The sequence below is a fragment of the Aristolochia californica genome, unplaced genomic scaffold (assembly GCF_029961685.1).
Source record: "Aristolochia californica isolate CCGP_79_NKW_82.1479 unplaced genomic scaffold, dmAriCali1.0.hap1 SCAF_7, whole genome shotgun sequence".
NCBI classification, from domain to species: domain Eukaryota; kingdom Viridiplantae; phylum Streptophyta; class Magnoliopsida; order Piperales; family Aristolochiaceae; genus Aristolochia; species Aristolochia californica.
The window spans coordinates 31,897,729-31,923,470 of record NW_027182268.1 but is presented as its reverse complement, the minus strand read 5'-3'; the positions used below and the strand labels follow the sequence as shown (position 1 = coordinate 31,923,470).

The 25,742-nt window shown below is 40.6% G+C and overlaps 1 pseudogene; it reads left to right on the top strand.

Moving 5' to 3' along the window:
- LOC137937621 (uncharacterized) overlaps positions 1-25,742 on the top strand; it is a 105,089-nt pseudogene that overhangs the window by 2,123 nt on the left and 77,224 nt on the right.

Sequence of the window (25,742 nt, the reverse complement as noted above, 5' to 3'; positions counted from 1 at the left end):
TCTTATAATGATGTGATGCTTGTTAATTTTCAGATTTTGATGATTTGGAAAGCTCGGTACATTCTGTCTCTGACAAGATGAGTTTGCTCAACTATACCAGGGCAGGTAGTTGCAAATGCATAAGAAGTATTTTTAAACTCCTTTGGCTATGATAACACGCTATCATTTGAACTCCTACATTCTTGAAGGATAATCTATCTTAACAGTTTGTTTCTTGTACTATTCCAACGGCTTTCATAAAAAAATCAATCTTAACAGTTTGTTTCTTGTACTATTCCATCAGCTTTCATCTTTGCATCATGTTCTGCACATTTTCAGGTGTTCTGGTGAGACTGAACTATCTTGCATCTGGATGCATCATTTACCCTTGTAGTATCATGTGCTTCACACTGTATTTTGTATTATACTTCACTACATATCTACAAAGATCATATTTAGAAAGCCGGAGAGCTGTGTTAGTCTTTGGGCTTTGTCAATAAAATGTGACTTTCTTCAAAAAAAAGAAAAAGAAAGATCATATGTGGAAGTCCAATTGTGAATTTGAAATGCCTGAGGCAAGAGTGATGCAGCATTTAGGCTTGATAAATTGGGTAATTTATTTAGTTTTATTTCTACTTTAGAATCTTAACATTCGAAATTTTATGGAGGACATGCCCCTTGTAGTATCACTCAATGAGCAATTTATTTAGTTTTATTTCTACTTAAGAATCTTAACATTCGAAATTTTATGGAGGACATGCCCCTTGTAGTATCACTCATGAGTTGACTCTTCCAACTTTGGTTCCTCATCCTATTCTGAGAACTACAGATTGATGCCTTCATCCATTTTATTTTAATTTGGAGTTTTTGTTTTTGAAAATGATGAAAATTTCATCAAGGAGAGAAGAAAATACTCTACTACAAAGAAAGCAGCCATAAACTTGTAAATAGGGTTACATAATCTCCCACAACAATATGCTGAAGCAAAACCCCGTGTCTAGTTAGAGAACGTGTGATGGAATTTGCACTTCTAGCTACACGCTTCCATACAATCAAGACACGTTGACATAAAGAATAAATTCAACCATAAAAAGTGATGAATCTCCAAGGAGGTGGCTGCCACATCCTTCCAATTATCTCTCAAAATTGCGTTATGGAAATGATGAAGTGTAGGGTACTTATCCAACACTAAGTATGATGAATCATACATTAAGTCACACCTTTAATTGATCTTTGTTAAAATAATAGTGCAAGGATATTTTGGTATTTATCATATTCTGATTTATCTTAGCATACATCTGTTAATTAGATATAAACTCTTATATTTCAAATTTCATTAAAATTAGAGTTGTGTTTTATGAGTTATAGGAGTTTTTGTAACTAAGGGCATTTTTGTCCTTCTTGTAATTATCACTTAAAGCTGAACTTGTGCCTTTTGGCACAAACTCCAATGCAGCCAAGGCTGCTTCTCCCTTTCCTTTTCTCTCAACTTTGCTCCTTCCTTTTCTCTCTCAATCTTCCTTCTTTACATGGGATCAGAGCAATGGAGGTAGCCTTGGGCAGATCTTCTTCAGTTTTGTGACTTCTTCCTCTCTATTCAGTAACCCTATTGAAGGTTCTTTCGAAAATTTCTACACTGGTAGCGTAAAAACTCAATTTTTCCTCTTTTCTTCCTGCCATAACCAATTGGTTGATGACTTCTACTCTCAATTGAGTAACTACTATGATTTGAAACCCTGGCTTCATTATGTGCAGCCTACCCAAGGATTGTGTCGTCCTCCCAATCGCCTATGTCATCCATTCTTTATGCTATCAAGCTGCTGTTTACTCAATTTTCTATCTCAATTGCAAAGTGCAACTGCTGTCCATTGCTGGTTAGGTTAAAATTTATTAGATAGAATGGGTTATGCCTTTTCAAAAAAAAATTATTTGAATTGGTCAAGGTCTGTTCTTATGCTTCTGAAGGCTAGAAGAGTGGCTAAATACATCATAGACGATCCCCCTATACCAGTTATTGAGGACTTAAAAGCAGAGGATAATCGAGTGCTGCCTTGGTTGGTAAATAGTATGAAGCACGGTATAGTGACTAGATTTTGAGTGTGTGACAGTAAAGGAGATGTAGACAACCCTGCCTTCTATTTTGTCTCAAGAGAGTAATTTGTCTTAGATTTATGAGCTATATTTCAAATATTTTAATATGAAGCGAGGAGATAGATAGGTGACAAATTATTTCGCTGAAATGAGAGGGGTACTATAGGAAATCAACACCTTTCATTCTTTTAGGACATTTGTAAGAAAGAGAATCAGATTCAGGTTTTTAGGTTTCTAGATGGTTTGCAATTTGAATATGATACTATTCGGGCTTAATTGTTGACCAATGAAGATGTGATTACTCTTCAACAAACCTTTAACAGAGTGCTTCGAGCAAAAGGTGCAGTAGTGACTAAACCTGAAAAAGATGCTAGACTATCAGATGGTGCCGCTCTTAACCTTCAGTCATCTATTGGTATGCCCGAGGGTTGTTTTTGTGGTAGTAGTAGAAGTAGAGGTCACGACTTTTCCTACTCAAAGTCGTGACCAAAATGATAGAGGGGATCGAAAATGCATTCACTGTGGTCAGTCTAACCAAATCTACCACAAGTGTTGAGAGAAAATTGGTAAAACCATCTTGGCCAATTCCATAGTCACAGATAGAGATGCCTCCTCTTACATTGGTTCACATGATGAGATTCAACAGCTACTACAATGACTTAGCCATTTATCTACACCATCTACCACTTCTTCTACCATTGAGTTTGATCCTTCGTCTTCAACAAGTGCCATAATGGCGAGCATAAGTATGCCTCCACTAAATGTGTCTATTCCCAAACACGTGGCATTGACCACTGCAGACTCCTCATACTTATGACACCTATGCTTGGGGCATCTATCACCAGTTAAGCTATGTCATTTCTTTTCTTCCTTGCCAACAAATATATATATATATTGTTGAGAAAGTGATAATTTTATTAAGCAAGAAAAAGAAACAAACAAACTAGGGAAGCATACCCTTTACAACAAGGGATTGGAGGGAGGCTCCCTGTTTGGCAAAAACATCAGCTACAAAATTAGCAGATCTAGGAACATGAGACCAAGTACAAGAGATGTGGGGAAGAATATCTAAACCATAGTAGTCAGCGTCCCAATGCCGCCACAGCGGGGTGGAGGGCGAGGAGAACCATCCGATGATCACCTTAGAGTCTCCCTCAATGTGGAGCAGGCCGGAGAGGTGCTCTAGGAATATGGTGAGATTGCTGAGGAGGGCCTGAAGCTCGACAAAAGTGGAATCAGAGATGCCCAATGGCCTAGAGTATGACAAAAGGTGATTACCATCCGAGTCATGAAAAACGCTACCAAAAGCCCGCTAGGCTAGGATTGCCGAAGGAGCTACCATCAAAATTCAGCTTGATGAAGCCCGACATCGGAGACTGTAACTCCTGCATAGTGGGAGGCTTCACTAGGGAGGCCATCTGAGCAAGGACACTCCAATTGTCCTTGAGAGGGTGACTCGAGAGAGAGGAGAACTCCTTTATGGAATGGTGCCAAGACGATATGAGACCAATGATGTAGGAGGCAACCGTTTCTTGGGATAAATTTTTGGCATTGAATTGCCTATTGTTGCGCTCCTTCCAAATACCCCAAGGTATGAAAGCAACACAAGTAGAAATAAGCATCTTGCTTAGTTTAGGGATAGGAAACCCAAAAATTATGCGGCATATTGAGAGGAAATCCCTAGACAAACATAATTGAAGGCCAATCCGACTGAGAATACTTATCCAAACCGACCAAGAGAAGGGGCATGATATGAGAAGGTGGCTGATAATCTCCTCCTCGAGGCCACAAAGAGGACAGGAGGTGCACACATTGTGGTTACCACGATGTCGAAGAATGTCAGTAGTGAGTATCTTATTGAACCCAACACTCCATAGGAAGAATTTAACCTTCGGGGTGGCGCATAATTGCCAAAGAAGAGTCACCTCATGATCAAGAGCCGCCGAAGTCCATCCCTTGATGAGGGAATAGGCAGAGGAAACATAGAAGGTGGTAGAAGTCTCTAGCCACCAAATCATCGAGTCGACCATGGCTTCACAAGGTCTAGAAGATGAGATCACCTCCAAAAGCCGAGAGGCAAGCAGGGCATCCGAGTTGTCAAGACCACACCAGAGATGGAGGTCCCAAGCGCCTGATCTCCATTTAAAAAAAACAATAACAACAAGGGCCTCATTGATTATGTAAACAACATAGGAGATAAGGGTTCCTCTACTGCTCTTGCACTGTTAAAAAACCCATGAGCAGGACCATTAAAAGGATAGAAAATGTGGCTTGGGCCATTAGCTCAGCGGTCACATAGGGTTTTGTTTTGTGTGATGTCTTGGTTCAAGTCTCACCAGGGGTAATGTGGTGTGTGTGCATGTAATCAGCATTAAAAAGAAAAGGATAGAAAAGAAAACCTTATCTTAAGAAGGACGGGTTGTGTCAAGCCAAGCCAATTGCATTAGAGTTGGGCACAGGGATAAGGTTTTCAACTCTAACACAACTCAAAACCGGTGCTGAAGATATCAAAACCATGAGCAGAGCCGTTCTCAACTCTAATTTACTCTCCTTGTTTCTGAAGAAGAAATATTTGTTTGATTATCTTGAGGAGTTGCTCCTTTAAGTTCTATTTGATTATCCTAGAAAAGACTTGGTTATTTTCTTTGAGAATTATATGGCCTTTGAAAAGGATAGAAATTTTGTGTCAGACAAAGAATGGCATGAGTAAAATTTATACTCCTTTTCCTTGAAAGAAGTGATTTTGAAATTAATTACAGTATATTCGAGGGCATTTCTAACAAAAAGAAGATGTTGAGGCCTTTAAATATATATAAAACTCCTCAATTGCATTAGATAACTAATTTTTTTTTGCTCAAGTCACTTTCTGAACTTACAAACTGATGATTGAGTTGATTCCATGTCCAGTGACTGAGGCAAGTTTCATAAATTTTGACTTGGCACCTCTGCTAACTAACATTGTCTACAAGCCTATTTATTGTCTGATTGTGGAAGGAGTTATATTGTATAATCAAAATGGAGTCGATTTTTTTTTTTTTTAAAGAAAGGTGAGATTTTATTGCAAGACCCAAAGGCAAAGAATAACAAACATCAACAAGAGGGGGGAAGTTTACATTACAACTAGAGATTGGTGGGGGACTCCTTGTTTAGCAAGAGAGTCAACAAAGTGATTAGCTGACCTCGGAAAATGACTAAAGTCAACTAGAGATGATTTAGACAATGACTGACATAATCAGAAGTCCAACACTAATAACGTTTAAATTGTAGCTATATAAAGAGGATTTGGATTTTTCATGTTACATCGGTGATCTAAGGATATGATTCAGCAATTAATAATTAAAATTGTATCAATTCTATTAAGTAAAATTGTAATTGGAATCTCATTCCTAGATCAGCCAACTCTTTGGCTGATAAATTGGCTAAATTTGGAACTTCCCAACAATCTCTCATTGTTTGGGACGGCTTTCTCCCTTTGTAAATTGCTCTCTTGAGCTTTTGTCTTAATAAAATTTAGCATCATTTAAAAAAAAAAGTAAAATAACACGTTTTTTTTTTTTTTTGAAAAAGTAAAATGATACTAACTTGGTAAGTCATGTTTTTCTTTTAATTTGAGATAGTTGTATCTCAAAGGAACATATATGTAGGCCACCTTTGCTTCTCTTATGCAGGTCCCCTTGGCAACTCCGATTCTACCACAGCAGAACTCTTGGGACTGCTGCTCGGCCTAAAAATTTTCTTTTGCCACCTCTTTGTATTGAAGGAAATTCAAATGTGGTTATCAATTGGTGTGCAAACTCCGTCAGACCCCCATGACATCACCTGTCAGACGCCCAGGCCAAGGCGGGCATTTCTCTCCAACAATTTGTTGTGGAGTAAGGCCCCTAGACCTAGTTTTGTAATTTTTCTTCTCCTTTTTATCAATATACGCACCATTAATAAAAAAAAGGAACATATATGTTTATACTTCTAAATAATTCATACAAAAGCCAAACAGTACCTACAATTTCCAATATAAAAATCAATAGCTATTCTTCTATGTTAAAATCAAATAAAAAGTTTCTATCCATTTAAAAGAAAGAAGTATACATTATGTATTTACTAACGAGAGGTAGAAATTTGGCGAAGTATCTTTCCAATTTTTTTAACACTTCATTTCATATTTTATATGTGTCTATATGTATATAAGTATATATAAGTACACACACACAATCTTTTTGAAACTGTTGCATATGGTAAACACATCTTAGTGCCTTCTCTTCCCCTGACTTAATTCAAAACTCAGATGCATTATTCTTCAGCTCTCCAGTTGTGTGCAAATGGCTGGTCTTATGCCTAATTTAGTGGTTCAAAAGCTTAGATTGGCATCCTTTGTTTTTTTTTTTATGAAGGTCAGATTGGCATTTCTATAACCCAAGCTGACTTCTTAGAGACATTATTACACAGGCTAAGTTCCCCAACTGCATATGCAAGTAGAGAATATTTTTCTCTCCTCTCGTCCTCCCTTACTGCCTCTGGTTTCTGCTGATGAAAGATTGACTGTGGAAGCCTAAGCTTGCATGTGCAAACTTGGAATTTCATAAAATTTGAAACTGGCTCAATATCACAAATCTTATGAGAAAATGCAGCAAGTGGCAATCATGTCTACAATTTCTAAATCTTTAGCATAAGTTTGCTTGTCTTGGGGTTTCTCAGCTGCATTTGTTTGTGGGAGATCATTTCCTTTAGTTTTTCCCTCATGATGTATTTCTTGCCGTGTTTTGCTAGGTCTTTGTAGCTAGCTTTGCTAACCTTTTCTTGTATTTTCTTTTCTCTTTTCAATGAATTTTTAACTGTTTTAAAGAAAAAAAAATTGGAACTTCATTGATAAGGTACATATTGTACTGTTTTCTTGACACGAAGATATGAATATACCTGATGTCTTATTGTATATGTTATATCTGTAAAATTTCATGCATTACATTCATCTTCTATGTGTACATATATGAACTTATCCTTTTTGCCTCATTGAAAATTCATTGCAATGGATTTTTTTTGAATTTTTTTCTTAAATAATTGCTATAACAGAAAATCTTAACTTGAAAAAAGAAAAGTTTCGTGGTGATTCAGATTCTTTCCAGTTGTTTCATGACTTGGAACTGGAGCTTTGGGGCTAGTCATCTGTGTTTTGGATATCTATGTCATAATTTTGTGAAATGCACTGAAATACGGTGAAGATGTTACCCTAAATAGAGTGTATTTCAACCACTGAATTTCTATTTACAGTGTCAAAATTCCAGCATATCTGGTATTGCATCCTGACCTAGTTTTGCTTTCTGGATGTACTCATCTCTTTTTTCAATTTATGAATAGGATGGAGATGGGTCTTCTGTGGCATAGTGAACTTTGTTTTGTTTCTCAGGTAGTCTAGCTAGTTATCTGCAGCTGTCAGAGGTTGAAGCCATGTACCTTCCTGTTCCTGTGAATTTCATCTTCATAGGATTTGAAGGGAAAGGAAATCAAGGTTAAAACTTTTTTTTATTTTCTGATACTTGTTTCTTTCTATTTTTTTTTTTGAAAATGACGAGAAATTCATAAGGAGATACACATTACAAGGAACTACTATCTGAAGAAACCAGCTACAAAAAAAAGACTGAACTAGCTGATGTGAGCAATATTCAGAATTACTCGGTGGAAATAAAATTACAAAAAAAAAAAAAAAAAACTCAGCCCAGATGAAAAAGATATGAATCACTTTGACCTAAACTCACATTGAGTTACACCTAATTGAGCCAACTGATCTGCTATGCCATTCCCACTCTGACCAATGGGAGACCGAGACAATTAAAGGCCATCACAAAGTACATAAACCTCATCATAGATGAGACCAAAATCTCCAAGGAGGAGATGAGATAGTAGTGAACCAGTGAACCAGCTAATAATAACATAAGGATCACCCTCAATTACTAAAGGAGAAACAAAATTCTGCCTAAGTACTCTCAAGCCACAAAAGCAAAGCTTCAAGTTCAGCTTCTGTTGAACCACATAGCCTAAAAGGAACAGAAAAAAACACGCAATACCTGTCCCAAGGGATCACAGAAGACCCCCACCACCAGAAGGCCCCGGATTCCTCCTTGAACTACCATCAAGGTCAACTACTAACTATCCATGGGATCAATAAAAGCAGCAATAACACATATGGATATGAAAGATGGGGATCTTTTTTATTGAGGAAAAGTGTGAAAGTATATTACTGAGAGAGAGAGATACAAACCTAACTAAACGGGACCTTCCTCCACAACAAGATGTTGGAGAAAAACACCTGTTTTAGCTTGTTTATCCGCTAAGTGATTAGCGGATCTAGGAATATAATTCCATGTACATTGTAATTGAGAAGTTAAGGTACATACATCATTAAATAGATTCCAGTGACGCCAAGGCCGTTTACATTTCTTAGTCCCCCAACTGATAACGAATTGAGAATCGCCTTCAACATATAATGGGCCTACTAACCTTTTGATGGAATAGTTTGAGACCATTAAATAATCCAGATAACTCTGCCGTTGTAGAATCTGAAATCCCAATAGGTCCAGCAAAAGAAAGGAGAAGATTCCCTTTATCATTGTGAATAACCCCACCATAGCCAGCAGGTCCCGGACAACCAAATGCACTTCCGTCAAAGTTTAGTTTAAAGTATCCGGCCGGGGGGGGGGGGGGGGGGGGGGGGAACACCAAGTCTTCATTATAGGAGGCCGAGGGGGATAAGACATTTTTGCAACCAGATTTCAGTTTTCTCGTAAGTTGATTCCTTCAAGGATTTTAAATTCTTTTCTCATACGAATCCAAGATGTAACTTGCCCAATAACTTGATTGCTAAGAATATTATCAGGGAGCGATTTTTGATTAAACCTTCGATTATTCCTCTCTTTCCAAAGGGCCCAGATGATGTGACCAACGCAGCAAGAGATTAAAAGCTTTCCAAGTTTTGGGAGATTAGCCTTAGTGATTGTATGAATAGTTTCTGTAAGGTTTTGAGAAGAGCAATACTGCAGGCCGATTTTGTTGATGAGAGTGGTCCACACCGAGTGAGCATATTTACACGACAATAATATATGATCCGCAGTTTCAATGCAGACAAAGCAGAATGGGCACATAGGATTGGCAATCTGAGTTCAGCGACGTATTAGCGAGTCCGAGAAAGATGGGGATCTTACTAATCCAATGTTGCGTATGATGAGCCATAGGCTCCACCTACCCGATCACAGAAAGAGTTCTATTTGTAAAAGTACTAGCATTTCATTTTGCCCATAAGGCTCAGATGGTAACATATACACTAACCAGCTATAAAAGTCTGCCCTGCCTAGTAAAGGAAACCTGTAACAGAAAATCAGGAAAAGAGATGGGAAAACTAAAACACCAAAATTTTGTCTGTTTCCTGATGTTTTCATTAAGATATTTCTCATAATTACATACCATTTTGTCATATTTATTGTGTGGTATGTGATAGGTTTCAAACTTGGGCCTGAAGAACTGCAACGCTGGTTTACCAAAATTGATCACATTTTTGAACACACACGAGTTCCAAATATTGGAGAAGTACTTGCCCCATTTTACAAGATCAGTGTCGATAAAGTGCAACATCATCATCTTCCCCTTATCAGTCACATAAACTACAAGTGAGTAATGTCTCAACTCATGCTTGTGTCTTTTTCGGTTTTTCTTTTTTCTTGGATGTTCTACTTAGCTTTTAGAATAGAAAAAGGCAAGTTTTGCTTGCTTATATATTGCTTGAAAGTTTTCTGTGACTTTTCCTTTTCTGTGAGTGTTGATGTTTGTTGTTGTGCCTGTTCAGTTTTTCTGTTCATGCTGTACAAATGGGAGAAAGGGTTACTTCAGTTTTTGAACATGCCATAAAGGTCTTATCTCGCAAAGATGATATATCAAATAACAGGTATTATATTTAAGTGTCATCTACATTATCTGCTTGTTTGAGTTCTCAAATCCATCATTCAACATACTCTGTATGAATGCAATTTATGCTATGATTACACACTATATAGAGATTTTCAGTCAAGAATCTGTTGGATTGATGGACAAAAATGATAGCCTTTGACTCAAAACAGTTTCTTATTGCAGGCCAACATACTGCCACTATCATTATCATCATTAATAACTACTACTACAATTTTAATAGTAATTGTAATGACAAAAATAGTGACAAGAACGACTATAATGATCTTCCGCTGTGATTAAATCTTTCTATGGGCTTATGTTATCCCATTTTCCAAGTTAATTTGATTGACAGGCAATATACTATTTGTTAGCATGCAATCACTTCTTCTTAAATCCCCTGAAATGCAGCTTTTATGCCCTCTGAATGCAGTAACAGTGAGAATATACTTTGGCAAGTCGACATGGATAGGATGGAGTATCTTTTCAGAAGCCTAATTGATTATCTTGAACTAGACGAGGCCTATAACATCTTCATCCTGAATCCCAAGCGTGATAAAGAGAGAACTTATTATGGTTACAGGTGTTTATTCAACTTTTGATTCTTCCACGTAATATTCTACCTTAATAGCTGGTTAAATTATGTCTTCTTTACTATTATGCAAGCAAAGTAGGGTAGCAGTGTACTTTGCAAAAGTGAATCACCGAAGGAAGTGAAATTGAATTCTGTGGTGATTCACATTCCATGAGGTGGAGTACTTTCTTGTGTTAGTGAAGTGGAAAGTGTGGCCGCTTGATCTTTTAAATAACTTCTAACATTTTTGATTGACAAAGGCATCATGTTACCTTAATTCAATTAAAAACTTTTTGTAGAGAAAGCGAAATTAACTCTTTTGTCTGGTTATACACTCTCTCTCATTTTGTGCTTGATCAAGGTGGAGTAAATTCAACTGATGAACAAATTCCACCTTTTTTTTTCATGTAGACAAAAATGTTTTTGATTCATTTCCCAGAGAATGGCTTTCCAAGGGTCTAACTTAAGACATCGTGCTGCTCAAAATCATCGTCATTTTTGAGTGGTCAAAATATAATTTATGTTCTTCTGGTAACGTTTTTATGGATTGGGGCATGAGCATTTTTCACTTTCATTGGACATGTGAGTGTCCAACAGAAATGCAATGCAAATGTAGAATATTCAGAAGTTTATCCTTTCTATTTTTTTTTTTTTTTTTGAAATAAAGTGAAGTTTATCCTTTCTATTATTCACATGAAAAGACAAAGGAAAAGGAAGGCTCCTATCAAAGGCAGGGAGGATAGTCCTTCTCAACTCATGCATTGCTGGATTACCAAATTATGACATGTCATTCTTTCCCTGCCCTGCCTCTACTTGCAATAAGATTGAGAGCTTAAAAAGGAGAATTCTCTGGAGAGGAGCAGATGGTGGATTTAAATATCATTTAGTGAATTCGAATTATGTCTGCAAGACTAAGAGATAGGGTGGATTGGGGATTAGAAGTGTCAAAGAGATGAACATGGTTTTGCTCCTTAAGTGGATTTGGAAATTTAACACAATCAGGAAGCTCTATGGCAGCGCATGGTCTCTAGAAAACTTAATCGGCACTCTCCTTAGGGTTGGTAGGGGGCGCAAAATGGATACTCTCACCTCTTTGGAGGGCTCTCTACCTGCTGCTATTCAAATTTGAAGTTGCAACCAAATTCTATGCTGGTAATGGTGTGAAAATTCAATTATGGAATGGTAATTGGTTGGATTGTGGGTCATTGGATAGATGCATATCCGGATCTATTTCACCTTGCTCGCTCTTCTGATATTTCTGTGGCCGACTTTCTGAATGTCGAGGGAAATTGGAACTTCAACTTCAGAACAAGACTGACTGACAATGAAGCCATTTTAGCGAGTAATTTGTTGTCTTCCCTTGAAGCTATCAGAATTAGAAGGAGCATGGAGCACAAAATCGTTTGGACTCCTGATAAAAGCAGAAAATTCACCGTAAAGTCAGCCTATCACTACATCAAAGGTTTGAACCACCGCCGAGCCACTTATTGCTGCAATCTCATGGAACCTGTTGGGCCCTCCAAGAATCAGATTCTTTTTATGAAGTGCTATCCTTGATAGGATACTCACAGATGAAAATTTGAGAAGTAGGGGGAACAATGCGCCTGATCCAGCATCTCTTTTCTGTGGCTTAATGGAGTAAAAAATTGACCATTTTTGCATTTTCAATTTGCCTGGACGGTTTGGACAAATCTCTTGAGAAAATTCAGTATCCAATTCTGTGTCCCTTGTGGCATTTCTGATATCTGTCTTCTCGGTGTTGGTTCTTAGTTGCCTGGGCGGGGCAAGGAGCTCCTCTCGGCCTGCATTGCCTGTGCTCCATGGGGCCTATGGTCTGAAAGAAATAATAGGTGCTTCAACAATGAATTCTCAACTGTGGATGAGGTCACTATCTGGATTTCTGGTCTGATTACAGTTTAGATTCATACAAGGAAGAAATTATCCACATTAGGAGTTTTCCCCTTGGGGAGAATTGGCGAATTATTGCCCAAATGGCTGTCCCCTCGAAGCCGCCGATCTCTATGGAGTGGACTCCACCTCCTAGGGGTTCACTAAAACTAAACTTTGATGGATGTGCTTTCGGGAATTCAGGCCCAACTGGATTTGGTACCATAATCAGGAATGATATTAGAACTATCCTTTGTTCCTATCCTCATTTGGTATCTCTGACTCCACTTCAGTTGAGCTGCATGCTTTGCTCCACGGGCTCCTCATTTTCAAAGACCAATTCAATGGCCACCTTCTCATTGAGGGTCATTTGAAGATTGTTATTGTATGGTGCTCCTCGCTTACTGTTCCTCCTTGGTGCCATTGGAAAGTTTTCAATGATATTATTGACATTTCTTACTTTTTTCTTGTAATTGAATTCATGTCCCTAGGGCAGCTAATGATTTAGCTGATTCCCTTGCCGAACAAGGAGGCTCCATCCAATCACTCGTTATTAGGGGAGAGCTCCTTTGCTAGTGCTATTGTTGTGTTTGTTCATGTTTTTGTTCTTGGCTTACCTCGAGTAAAACTCATCTTTTGAGAGTTTTTGTTCTTGGCTTACCTTGAGTAAAACTCATCTTTCCTCAAAAACATAAAAAGACACAGGATGACAGATGCAACCCAAAAAACAGGTTCGAAGTAATTTTACCCTCTTTATTTGGTCAATAAGTGAAAGGGGTTACTTTCCAAAAAGAAAGGGCATTTTAGTCATCTGATTCCAATTACTAGATAATGTGTTTTTCTTTATTTATTTTTTAAAAATCAATTAACTTTTAAATGGTAAGGAGCAGCTTTGGGTTTTGAAACTTAAAAAAAAAAAGGAATGGATATCCTTGTAATTTTAGAGAGAGCACTTTAGAGAGGGCCAATTTACCCTTTTTCTTTTTTTGTAGTAAGAGAATGGGTGGTTGCACGGTTTACTCTAGTCCTCCCTTTATCTCAGTTAAGAATTTTAAATGAAAACCACTATTTTCCTCTCTTGTCCCTAATTCCTTTTAACTGAGCTTGTATCTACAATTCCTGAGACAAAATTATAGCAATTCTTTCTAGGTCTAAGGCCAGTCGAAGTGCAAACTTATATCTGTTCTCTTCAGCTCTCTAGTGCAGACTTGATTTGTCACTTGTCTTATTTGTTTCCAGCCTACATCAACTTGGTACGAGAGCTTTTGGTGATTGGTCCAATGGAATCAAGGCATGGAAAGGCTGTGAGAGAATCAAGTGGGGCAATGAGTGGGTTAACCTTTCGATCGTTATTTTGGAAACACTAGACAGCAGGGTCAAATTCTCAGAAATGTAATTTTTAAGACTTCAAAGTGGAGATGTGGATGTTTCAATCTATCTCAAGTAGGCTTTGTGTTTTGTCAAAATGGGGAGGTCTAGTTGCTATAGAGCAGGTAGGTCCAGAGGAGGCTCACCCTTGATGTTTGATGAGTTTTGAATGAGAAGAAGAAGCCAACAAGCGGGGCTTCAAGAAGAAACCAGTGAATTGAGAAGAGGTTCTACTAAAAGGGAGGCTGCTAGGTTAATGAAGTTATGGAAGTATAGAGTTCAAGACAAGTTATCTCCAACTTGGGCTGACTGATGAGAAATGAGAGTTAGCATAATTTGTCTTGTTATGTTGATAAATTTAGGGTTTATTCATGCTCAAAAAGGGTACTCAAGTCATTTGCTTCGGTTGATAGTGTTATTTATTTTAGTCATTTAGTTCTCATTAATAGGACTATCTATTTGTCTTTATTCTTGTTTTGTCTCAGCGCATGTATGACGAAGTGAGGAGCATCTTTTTAATTTTGAAGAGGGCACTTGAGTGAGAGGCAAACTCTGTCATTCTGCAAATGGAAGGCTTCATGGTTTAATTTTCTAGTCCTGGACCTCCTCATCTCAGTAACCAGTTCTGAATGAAAATTCTACAATCCGTTCCCCTCAATTCCTTCTATGTTAGGTTTGATTTACCCAATCTTATCTCTATGTCAAAGGCCTGTTGGTGTTCAAATTTATTGGTTTTCAGTTTTTTTACATATTTGAAGTGCAAACCTAATTTATAAGGTATTTTATTGCATTGCCCTGAAAAAAGGTATGTTGTTGCCTTGTCCTAAAAATGGGTTTGTTGTTTGCCTTTAAAGAAAAAAGGTGTGTCATTATGCAAGAAAAGTTAGGCCCGAATTTCATAAACATTATTGTAATTTCATGATTATGCAGAATACATAAATAAAACATGATAATTATTTTTTAGTAGAACTTTACTTGAAGTTCCCATTGATTAGGCTTAAAAAGAACCTATGTTCATTAGCTGGGAAGAGGCCTCCCAACTTTTGCTAATCATTTTGGAAGGAAGTGGTCCAATTATGATGTTTGATGGCAGACCCCTTTCTGTTTGAGATAGGTTAGATTTATTTTTAAATACCAATATGGCTGCCTTAGCATATGCTCATATTGAGTTGTAAGGCTCATCAACCTTTTAGACCTCTGCAAGGGTTCTTTATCTATCATCTCTTATAACTCAAAACTTTTTTTTTTGAAGAGAGTGTGTATATTGATGAAAAAGGAAAACGTACAAACAAACCTAGGTCCGGGGGCCTACCTCCACAACAAGGCGTTGGAGTGAAATGCCCACTTTGGCCTGGGCATCTGCCAAGTGATTAGTAGAGCGGGCAAAGTGTTTCCAGTTACAGTTTAAAAGAGAAAATAAATTACATAATTCCAAAAACATATCCCAGTGATGCCACAGGGGCCTGATGGAATTCGTGCACCAGCTGATGACCGTCAGAGTTAGGTGGTTCCGTCCACCACTGATGGGTTAGGTCCTTGGCTTTCCGCACTTAACAGACCGTTCTTTTGGGTTGTATTGGCTAGGCTTTTGACATGGTATCAGAGCTGGGCACCACGTTCCACATTCGAATCCCGGGTGAAGTGGTAGGGAATGGGAACGGTGGGTGTCAAAGCTCGGTGGTTCCGTCCACCACTGAGGGGTTAGGTAATTGGCTTTCCGCACTTAACAAACCGATTTTTTAAGCTGTATTGGCTAGGCGTTTGACATTGTATCAGAGCTGGGCACCATGTTCCACGTTCACATCCCGACTGAAGCGGTAGGGGACGGGAACGGTGGGTGTCAGAATTAGGTGGTTCCGTCCACCACTGATGGGTTAAGTACTTGGCTTTCCGCACTTAACAGACCGGTCTTTTGGGTTGTATTGGCTAGGCGTTTGACAACCCAAAAGACCGGTCTGTTAAGTGCGGAAAGCCAAATACCTAACCCATTAGTGGTGGACGGAACCACCTAACTCTGACACCCACTGTTCCCGTTCCCTACCGCTTCCGCCGGGGGTTCGAACGTGAAATGTGGTGCCCAACTCTGATATCATGTCAAACGCCTAGCCAATACAACCTAAAAGACTGGTCTGTTAAGTGCGGAAAGCCAAGTACCTAACCCATCATTAGTGGACGGAACCACCTAGCTCTGACAATGACCACCTTTGAGTTGCCTTCAATGCAGAGAGGACCCGAGAGGTGACTTGAGAAGATTTTGATACCATGTAACAAACCCGAAAGTGCCGTTGTTGTAGAGTCAGAGTTGCCAAGGGGGCCTGCATAGGAGAAGAGGAAGTTGCCATTTGCATTGTGGATAACACCACCGAAACCCATTGGACCCGGGCAACTGAGAGCACTACCATCAAAATTAAGCTTAAAGTGGCCGATCGGAGGCGGGGTCCAGATGACCATGATCGGGAGGCGAGAGGGCTGGGAGAGACCAACGATTATTTGCTAGTTTCCCATGAAGTTGGTGTCACTGAAACATCTGAATTCTTTTCTGTTGAGGAGCCAAGTAGTTACTTGGCCAGAGATTTGTTTTGTTAGAACTTCAATAAGGGAATATTTGAAAAGAGCCCAAATGATATGACCAATACAACATGATATAATCATTTTTCCTGACTTTGGAAGTTTGGACTTAATGATTGAGAGGATAGTATCTGGTAAATTAGCCGCAACACAATATTGGAAACCGATTTTATTTAGAAGGGAGGTCCAGACCGAATGGGCAAACTGACAAGAGAGGAGAATGTGGTTGGTAGTTTCTGGGGCATCCTTACAGAAAGGGCAGAGTGGATCCTGAATGTGGGTACCCCTTTGGATTAAGGAGTCCGGGGTTAGGATTTTATACTTGCAGGCAGTCCAGATGAAAAATTTACCATGTGGTGTGGTGAGGAGGTCCCAAGCATTAGGCTGCAGGGTGCTTTGGGTGGGCCGAGGAATTGCTGCATGGGAACTGGTAAGCAGAGGTTGTGGAAAAAGACCCTTTTGGACATGAAGTTCAAATTAAAGGGTCTTCTGAGTTATTGGGCTTTCTGACCGGGAGGCTATCAAGGAGCTCGGAGGCAAGAAGGGCTTCAGGATCAGAGAGACACCTTCTAAGGTTTAAGTTTCAATCCCCACTATCGGACCAAATGTCAGAGATAAAGGCGTCAGTGTTACCCAAAAGGCCAGAGATTGCTTCAAAACTATTTATGAGGCAGGATTGGCCAATCCACCTATCATTCTAGAATTTTGTTGAGACACCATTTCCAATGTAGCATTTTACTGCCCTTTTGAATTCGGGAAGTAGACTGACAATTTTTTTCCAAACAGGTGAGAACGAATAGTGTTGAATTTATGGAAAAGAGAAATACTTCATTCACTTCATTAACTTATGTGATAAGGATGCCAACTCGTGGTAATCATGGTGGGTCCTACTTATGTGCTTGGGCCCATCTTGTGGGCCTTCCTTGGTCGTGTGACCCATCTTATAATATTCTTAGATATGTGGGCATTCCTTGGTCGTGTGGGCTTGGGCCTATCTTCCAACACTCCCCCTCAAGCTGGGGGGTGAAAGAACAACATGAACTCCCAACTTGCTACAAATGATGTATAAAATCTTTTTGTATAAAATAGCACATCTTCCAATATACCTTCATCTTCCAACACTCCCCCTCACGCTTTTGCGTCCTTCCATGAGGCCCTACTGGCATAATATAAGTGAGAGTAAAAATCACTCCTAGCCGGTAAGACATTGCTCTATACTCCAGTCCTAATGCTGGATGTAGGGCACACCTAGTCTTCTATAGGTAGTGTGTCTATTGGCATTGCTCTGAAGTGTCCACCATCGTGTCCCTCCACAGGACAACGACTCTTAAGTGGTAGGACTAATAAAAGCCATTACAAGGGGGGTAGTGGGTTTATTTATAATGGTGTCCCAATCCGGACACCGACTCTCATGGTATCCCAACAGTGATATTTTTGAGAGTTAAATTTATCATGGTGTCCCAATCTGGGCACCGACTCTCATGGTCTCCCAACCGTGATCTTTTTGAGAGTCAAATAAATTATGGTACGAGAAAAAGTATTGAGGCCACTTCTTCTTCTATAATAATGTCTCATCTAAAGAGACATAATAGCTGTAGTTGTAATGTAACACGTCCATCTACCAACACAAATAACACGGACCAAAATAATAAACCTTGTAGAAGGACCCATGAAATAATCATAATCCGATATAAATATTTTTTTTAGATGCATAAACTTCATCATTTGTGCTCCCTCTTTCTTGAATATTTTGGTCACATAAACTTATCCACAATATTTGGAATAAAATACCTCTTTCTTGTACTTCTTGTACATCTTCCCCTCAAGTTGGGAGGTAATGGCAGTGATCCCAGATTGAACCAAATATCATAGATGCAACAATAAACCATTAAACCAGGGAGAAATGAGATATTTTCCTTATATAGCAACTCAAATAGTGACTCAAAACAAAGGGCATAAATTCGGATTTTTCAATACAACTAAATACCAGTATGACCTTTGATTCTTCCAATGCGAATATATCATTAAATATAGATCAGATTGACATGAAATTTTCTCCTTCTGAAACTAGACTTAAATACCTTTCATCCAAGTATAACTTCTCTTCATAAAATATAATTATCGGAAGATAAATAATCTGATAGATTTCAGTGTCTATCATCTGGCCGAACTAAGCACTGTTTCTCCTTTTTTTCTAGCATGACCATTGACTCTTACAAGATTAATATCTCCTTATAAAAAACTCAGATATAGAATTGATTGAATAGGTAAGAAATTAGACTTACAAATCTTTCTTTTGATATATAATTCTCCATATAAAGTCTCGTTCTTGATAGCATAAAATACGTCGGAAGTTGAAGCTTTCTGCTGCTGCTCGAACTTTTTTTCAATCTGACCTTCGCTGCTTCAAATATCGATTTATCTTTGTAGATAAATCCGATTGAAAATTGGTTGAATATGCAAGAGAATAGACTTACATATATTTCTTTTGATATATATATATCTCCATATAAAGTATCGTTTTTGATAGCATAAAATACCTCAGAAGTTGAAGCTTCGATCCAGAGTGATGATTTGCTTTTGTTGCAACGAGAGCTCTCCAAATTAAGGCAGGATGGAGATTGAATTTCCAGATCGACTTAAGGAGAAAAGCAGAGTTTGTGATGGTGGTGTCTTGAATACCCAACCCGCCAGAGGACTTTGTGAGGCCCAAAGGAATCTTCTTCTTAAGAGCTCAATTTCTGACTGAAGTGGGGCACCAAAACATGGATAAAAAGTAGTTTGGGATTTCGTGTAAACATGATTTGATTAGAACTACTTTTCCCGCCTTTGAGAGGAATTTTCCCCTCCAGGAGGTCTAGTGCCCTTCCAAACGCTCAATGACAGGGTGCCAAGAAGCCTTGGAGGGGAGTTGGGGGGTTAGGGGGAGCCCCATATAAGTTCCAACAGACGTTGCAATCTAGCATCCCAGATAGCTAGCCATTGAACCGAGCAAATCTGGCTCTATGTTGTACCCCGAAATGTAGGATTTCCCTCAGCTGATTTTTTGCTCAGATGAGATTTCAAATAAGTTGAGGATGGCACTTAAGTTATGAATTTGGCTGAGGGAGCCATCACTAGAAAATGATTGTGTCATCCGCATATTGAAGGAGGCCAATGTCAGGAGCTGGATCAGGGAAGATAAGCCTAAGCCAACCTGCCGTTTTAGCTAGCCTGACCATGGCAGCCAAACGCTCCCCAATGAGAGTGAACAGAAAGAGGGATAGATGATCCCCCTGCCTGATACCCCTAGACCCTTTGAAAACCCCACAAGGCTTACCATTAACAAGAACAGAGTAAGAGGCATTAGATATGCAACTTCTCATCCAGAATCTCCAACCAGTAGGGAAGCCCATCACACCAAAAAGGTGGTCGACGAGCTTCCAGTCAACCCTATCAAAGGCCTTCTCGAATTCTAATTTAATAATTGCCCGTGGGTGGTTCAATTTTTTGAAGGAGTGGAGAATTTCATGAGCTGCCATGGTCGAGTCCAGGATGTTTTAGCCCGCAATAAAAGCACTTTGGCAAGGGCTGATGATGGTGGGGAGAGCAAATTTAAGGCGCTTAGCAAGGATGCAGGCTAGAATTTTATAAGAGCTTGTGGTTAGACTGATGGGTTTGTAGTCTTGAGGAAGGGCTATGTTGGTTTTTTTTTGGGATAAGGGCAATGAAGGAGGCGCCAATGGAACTGTGGGTGATTCCCACTTGATGGAAATTGCTAACAAATGCGTGCACATCTTTTTTGATAATGTCCCAGGACTGCCGGTAGAATTCGCCACTAAAACCGTCCGGCCCAGGGGCTCTATCTGTCGGCATTACGAGAGTCGTCTCATCAATTTTTTCTGGGGCAAAAGGTCTCTCTAGTATGAGTAGCATCATACACAGAGATATTGCGGAAATTGATCTGGTCGAGGATAGGGCGGTTGAAACTCTCCTCAGTATGTAGACCTGAAAAAACTTCACAAACTCATTAGCAATGGAGACTCTATCCATACCCTCCTCTTCCTTGATGAGAAGGGAGGATATACGGTTAGTTCTCCTACGGCTTGAGGCAATGGCATGGAAGAATTTTGTATTGCCATCCCCATCATTCAGCCAGTGGAATCTAGCCCGTTGCTTCCAGTGAGTGGTTTCACTTTTTAGGATTTTAGAAAGATCAGCATTCAAGTTATTCCTACAAATCAGCTCGGGAGAAGAGAGAGACCTTTGCTGCTCGAGTAGATCAAGCTCAGAAAGGCGGAGTCGAATGGAGTTTTTTGCAGATGCAACAACAACTTTGAGGTTTCTAACCTGGACGATATGCCGCAAGAAAATCTTAACCTCTGACGCTTTACAAAGACGTGGGACTAATGTTCCAAACCCAGAATGCCTGTTTTGTAATTCATCTCCCGAAACAGCTGATCACACGCTTCTGCACTGTGCATATGCTCATAAGATCTGGACCGAATTGATGGATAAAATCGGTATTTCATACTACCCATCTCAAGATTTACATGACACCATCCTAACTTTGGTTAGCTCTTGTCTCCCAAAACTGGGAAAAATTTTAATCTCTTGCTGTGTTGGACACATTGCATGGAATTTTTGGAAGGAAATAAATAATCGAAAATTCAATCAGAAAGCTCTCCCACGGAAAATTCTTTGTGATCAGATTATCGGTCAAGTAACCTCTTGGGTTCTCCAACGCAAAGAATTCTACAACTTGAAAGGGACAAACATACGAGGAAATTAGCGAATTGTTGTAGGTATGTCTAATCCGACAAGAGCCCCTGAAATGGTTGAATGGTCCACCCCCCCTCCTGGGCACTTTAAACTAAATTTTGATAGAAGTACTCTTGGATGTCCGGGACCGGCTGGTTTTGGTGGAGTTATTCACGATGAACAAGCCAATCTTATCTTCTCATATGCGGCTCCAATTGGTGTATCTGACTCTACTAGCATGGAATTACATGGGCTGTACAACGGTCTGAAACTTTTCAAGCAAAAAAGGAAGGTGCTCTCTTAGTTGAAGGAGATTCTCAAGTCATTATCAACTGGTGCACAAAGCCATCCAAACCTCCTTGGCGTCATTGGGAGTTATTTGAGGAAATCTGTAAGTTAATTTCTGTTTTACATTGTACTTGGAAACATGTTCCAAGATCAGCTAATCACTTAGCCGATGCTTAAGCTAAAAAAGGCTTTTCCCTCCAACACCTTGCTGTGGAGGAAATGTCTCTTTAGCTTTTAGGGTTGTAATCCTTTTTTCTTCAGTAATACATTCACACTTACTTCTAAAAAACCTTTGAGGTTTCTAGCCCACGACCTGATAATTGATTTGAGGGCTTTGAGTTTTGTAGGGAAAGCCCACCCAGGGTTTGGGTGATGGGAAAGCTTTTCCCACCGGTTCTTCAGTTGCGGGACAAAAGAATCAGACAAGAATCAGGAGTTTTCAAATCTGAATGGAGAGAATCCCCAACTAGGGGGTGAGTATTTATAAGGATTGGCCAATGGTCAGAGCCGATTTTGTTGAGAACTTGACCGGAAGTATTGGCGAAAAGTTGCAACCAATCGTTACTAGCCAAGAAGCGGTCTAGTTTTGAAAGAATGGGGGGACTTTGTCCATTGGACCAGGTAAATTTTTTCCCTGATAGTGGAATTTCAAGGAGCTCCAGACTGCTAATCAGTTCCGAGAATGCTCTTATTGTAGAGGTGATTCTTTTTGCAGGGTTTTGTTTTTTGGAGCAATGGAGGGTGGCATTGAAATCCCTAGCCAGAAGCCAAGGGACATTCCATTGTTGGACTTTTGACATTATTTGGTCCCAAAAAGAAGGATCGATCTCCATTCCGAGAAGACCCGTAAATGCCCGCGAGGGCCCATTCAGATCCCAGAGTTCTGCCCCGGAAGCGAATGCATAGGGAGAAACGTCCCAGCTCGGTGGAGACGGCCTCAACCGAGTGTGGGTTCTAGATGACAAGAATGCCACCAGAGTGCCCCACCGCATTAACCATCGCCCAATCAGGGTCCGAATTAAACCAGAGACTACGGGCCACTGAGTTATCAAAACATTGCAGCTTTGTTTCAGAAAGTATTACAATATTAGGCTTATATTCAAAAATAGCTGCTCTGATGGAGTCTCGCTTGGAGGGTGAGCTGATTCCCCGAACGTTCCAGGATAGAACTATCATGGTCCAGAGATTCTGAAAACATCCTCTTTTGTGTAGCAAAAGAGGCCATTGTAGTACTTGGAGAACTCCCAAGTTAGCTCTAACATCTTCTCCAATCGGTGCAGGGAGACAACACCCGCCGAGTGTTCCATTATGTAATGCTGCATATTTGCCACCCGCTCCCTTCGGGTGAGGATGGCATAGTCTTTGAGATATTCAGGACATGGGGGAGATGGGGTGGAGGGTGGGTCTTGAGTTGGGACTTTGGATTCCGGGGCAAGGCTTTTGCCTTTGTTAGGGTATTTCTTTCTGGAGTATGTTTTGATGATGGATCTGGGTGGCTTTCTCTGTTTTGGATTGTGCCTGGAGTAGGTGATGGGGAGAGGGGTGGTGGCTCCATGCTTTGCGGATTCGCAAGCAGGGGTCACTGGGGATTTGGTGGAGTTGGGGTCCATGAAGGCCAGAGGTGTAGGATAGAGGACAATGGAGTAAGGATTGTGGTAGCGAGGTGATGATCTACTTGGAGAGGGGGTGTGCCATTTTAATAGAGGTGTGAGCTCTGCGAGGGGGATTGTCGAGTCTCGAGGAAGGTTACGATCATTGGCTTCGGGGGGTGAGGGGCTCAAGAAATCAGAGTTGAGGGGACGTAATTCCAGTTGGGGGTTATCTCGGGATTTATGACTTTGAGGGGACTTTGAAGGAGGGTCCAAAAAATCTAGATCATTGGACAGATGGTGAGAAGCGTAGGCAGTGGATTGTTTCAAATGGACAGGGGAATCATAGTCAGGGTGTTCAGGGTTTTCTGAGGGGACGAGAAAGGTTATTTTTGGTTTTAGGGGGCTGATTGGAGCAGTGAGGTTGTCAGGGAGATGATTTTCCAGGTGGATTGATGGGAGGCTGGAGTTGACTTCCAGAGAGAGAGAGAGTCATTCAGCGGTAAGGTGTGGTGGCGTGGGGTTTGAGTGGTTATGGAGCAAGGTGGGCTTGAGTTGATGGCTCGGGGCTCCAAGAGAGGTTGAGTGGATAAGGTATCGGGGGTGGGATGGGGTGTGTAAGTGGGAAAAGAGGGGCATGTAGAGGGAAATGAGGGGTGAGGTGGTGATGATTAGTTGGCCTAGGGGGGGCGACGTGGCGAGCACTGCTGCTGGTAGTTGTTGGATATGACAGTTATGGGAATGGGAGATTTGTTTTTTGGGAAAGGACCATGGTGATCCAGGTGGACTAGAGGCAGGTCGATGGTGACAGGGCTATTCGGCGGTAGTTGGATGGTTCGGAGTAGACGTGGGCTAGGGGGATCTTGGGTTGGTGGTTTGGAGTTCACATGAAGGCTGATTTGACAGGATCTTGGGGGTGGAGAGGGGCATGTCAATGGGAAAGGAGGGGGAAGTGGAAGGGGATAGAGGGTGATGTGGCAAGTAATCGATATGGCCACGGGGTTCCAGGTAAGAAAAATCGGGGATGGGTTGGGACAGACAAGGGGGATTTCCAGGTGTCAGGCTTAGAGCGGGGTCATAGGTGGGTTGGTTCGGGCGATGGGGATTTGAAGATATATCTTCGGCACCAGGTGTCATGCAACGGGTGGTGTTGAGTGGCAGTGAGGTGATGTGGGATGAAATCCGGTGAGGTGATGGCTGAAATGGTTTTATGGTGTTGGAAGATAAGCTCAAACCCACACGACCAAGGAAGGCCCACAAGATGGGTCCAAGCCATCTTATCTTATGATTACCATGAGCTGGCATCCTTATCACATCAGTTGGAAGATCAAGAAGAACTCACAAAAGTATCTTATCTTATGGTCACGTCGAGTTTTAGTTTGAGTTATGTTTGTCTTTTATCTATATTGAGTTATTTAATTATGTTAGGACTTCTCTTTAAGTGTTAGAGTTTGGGTGTAATTGGGACAAGGGTAGTTTTATTGTAATTGGACTTTACTATCTTCCTCTATTATAAATAGAGGTTCATGTACTCTGATTACAACGAGTTACTGATGTCAATCAAGTATTTCACTTTTCCATAAATTCAACATTTGGATTTTGGGATTTTCAAAATTTGAAATTTCCTTCGGGAGAGTTCCTTGTGCGGAAATCGAAGTTATCTTTTGCTAAGTTGTGCTAGCTATCTCGGACCTTGACTCAGGGTAAGCACGACTCTAGTTTAACTCAGTACTCAGCGAGTCAAAGTTACAATGAGCCAGGCGCAGTTCAGGAGCTCACGAGTCGAAGGTCATGGAGGGGAGACATCTTAGGTCGTCAAATTCCAAAATGATCCAGACAGAGAAATCGCCGGAAAACAGCTCAATGAGTTGAGTTACTGAGGATTTTGGCTTGATGAAGAAATTTTCCCATAGCAATTCCGGCGGTTTCTCATCGGCCCAGACGAGCTCGCCGAAGATATTCGCTAGGCTTTCCAGCGTGTGCCGACATCAGAGTTCTGCTGGGATGCCGTGAGCAGTTACCCATTGACCGACCCAAGAGAGGCCGGAGTCCCAAGGGTTCATACCCATAATTGCGGATTCAGTCTCATTTTTTAGGCGGAGCAACGCCTCCCTATCCTCCTGCGACCGGAAGGCCAAGAGCCAGTGCTTGTCTTGGATGTGTGTGATATCCACTGGCCATCGGAGATATGCTTTTTTCCGGATCCAAGTTCCGATCAGCTCGGCTGAGTTATGGTCAGGTTGGAAAGTGATGGTTGTGGCTGTCGATAACCGCTTCCTTCCTTCCCTCAGGGCTTGATCTGGGAGAACCAGTGAGATGTGATTCTCGTGGTGGTTGAATTTCGACTGGAGTGGAGGTGGGAGTGTGACATTTGTCTCTGGGTATTTCGTTGAACTTGGGGTCTGGGGAGGAGACGAGGTGTTTCCCTGAGGGAAAGGGGCTGATGGATTGTTTGCAGGTTTTTTTTGAAGTGGGTAGGTTGGTGGTGGTTGTTCTGTTTTTTCCTGGGGGGCGATGGTGGGGGGTGATAAGTTGGCCTTTTTCTGGTGATGGATGTTGAAGGTATTTTCTGTGGCTGGTTTCTGGGAGAGTTGGGCAATCGAAAGTCGGAACTTCCTCCATCCCAAAGTAGAGTTGGGCCTTTGTGGAAGGAATACCATTCCCATGATTGTATTTCCGCGTCTCTAAGTGATTGAATATTCGAGCTTTCCTCCATGAGACTGAGTATGTAT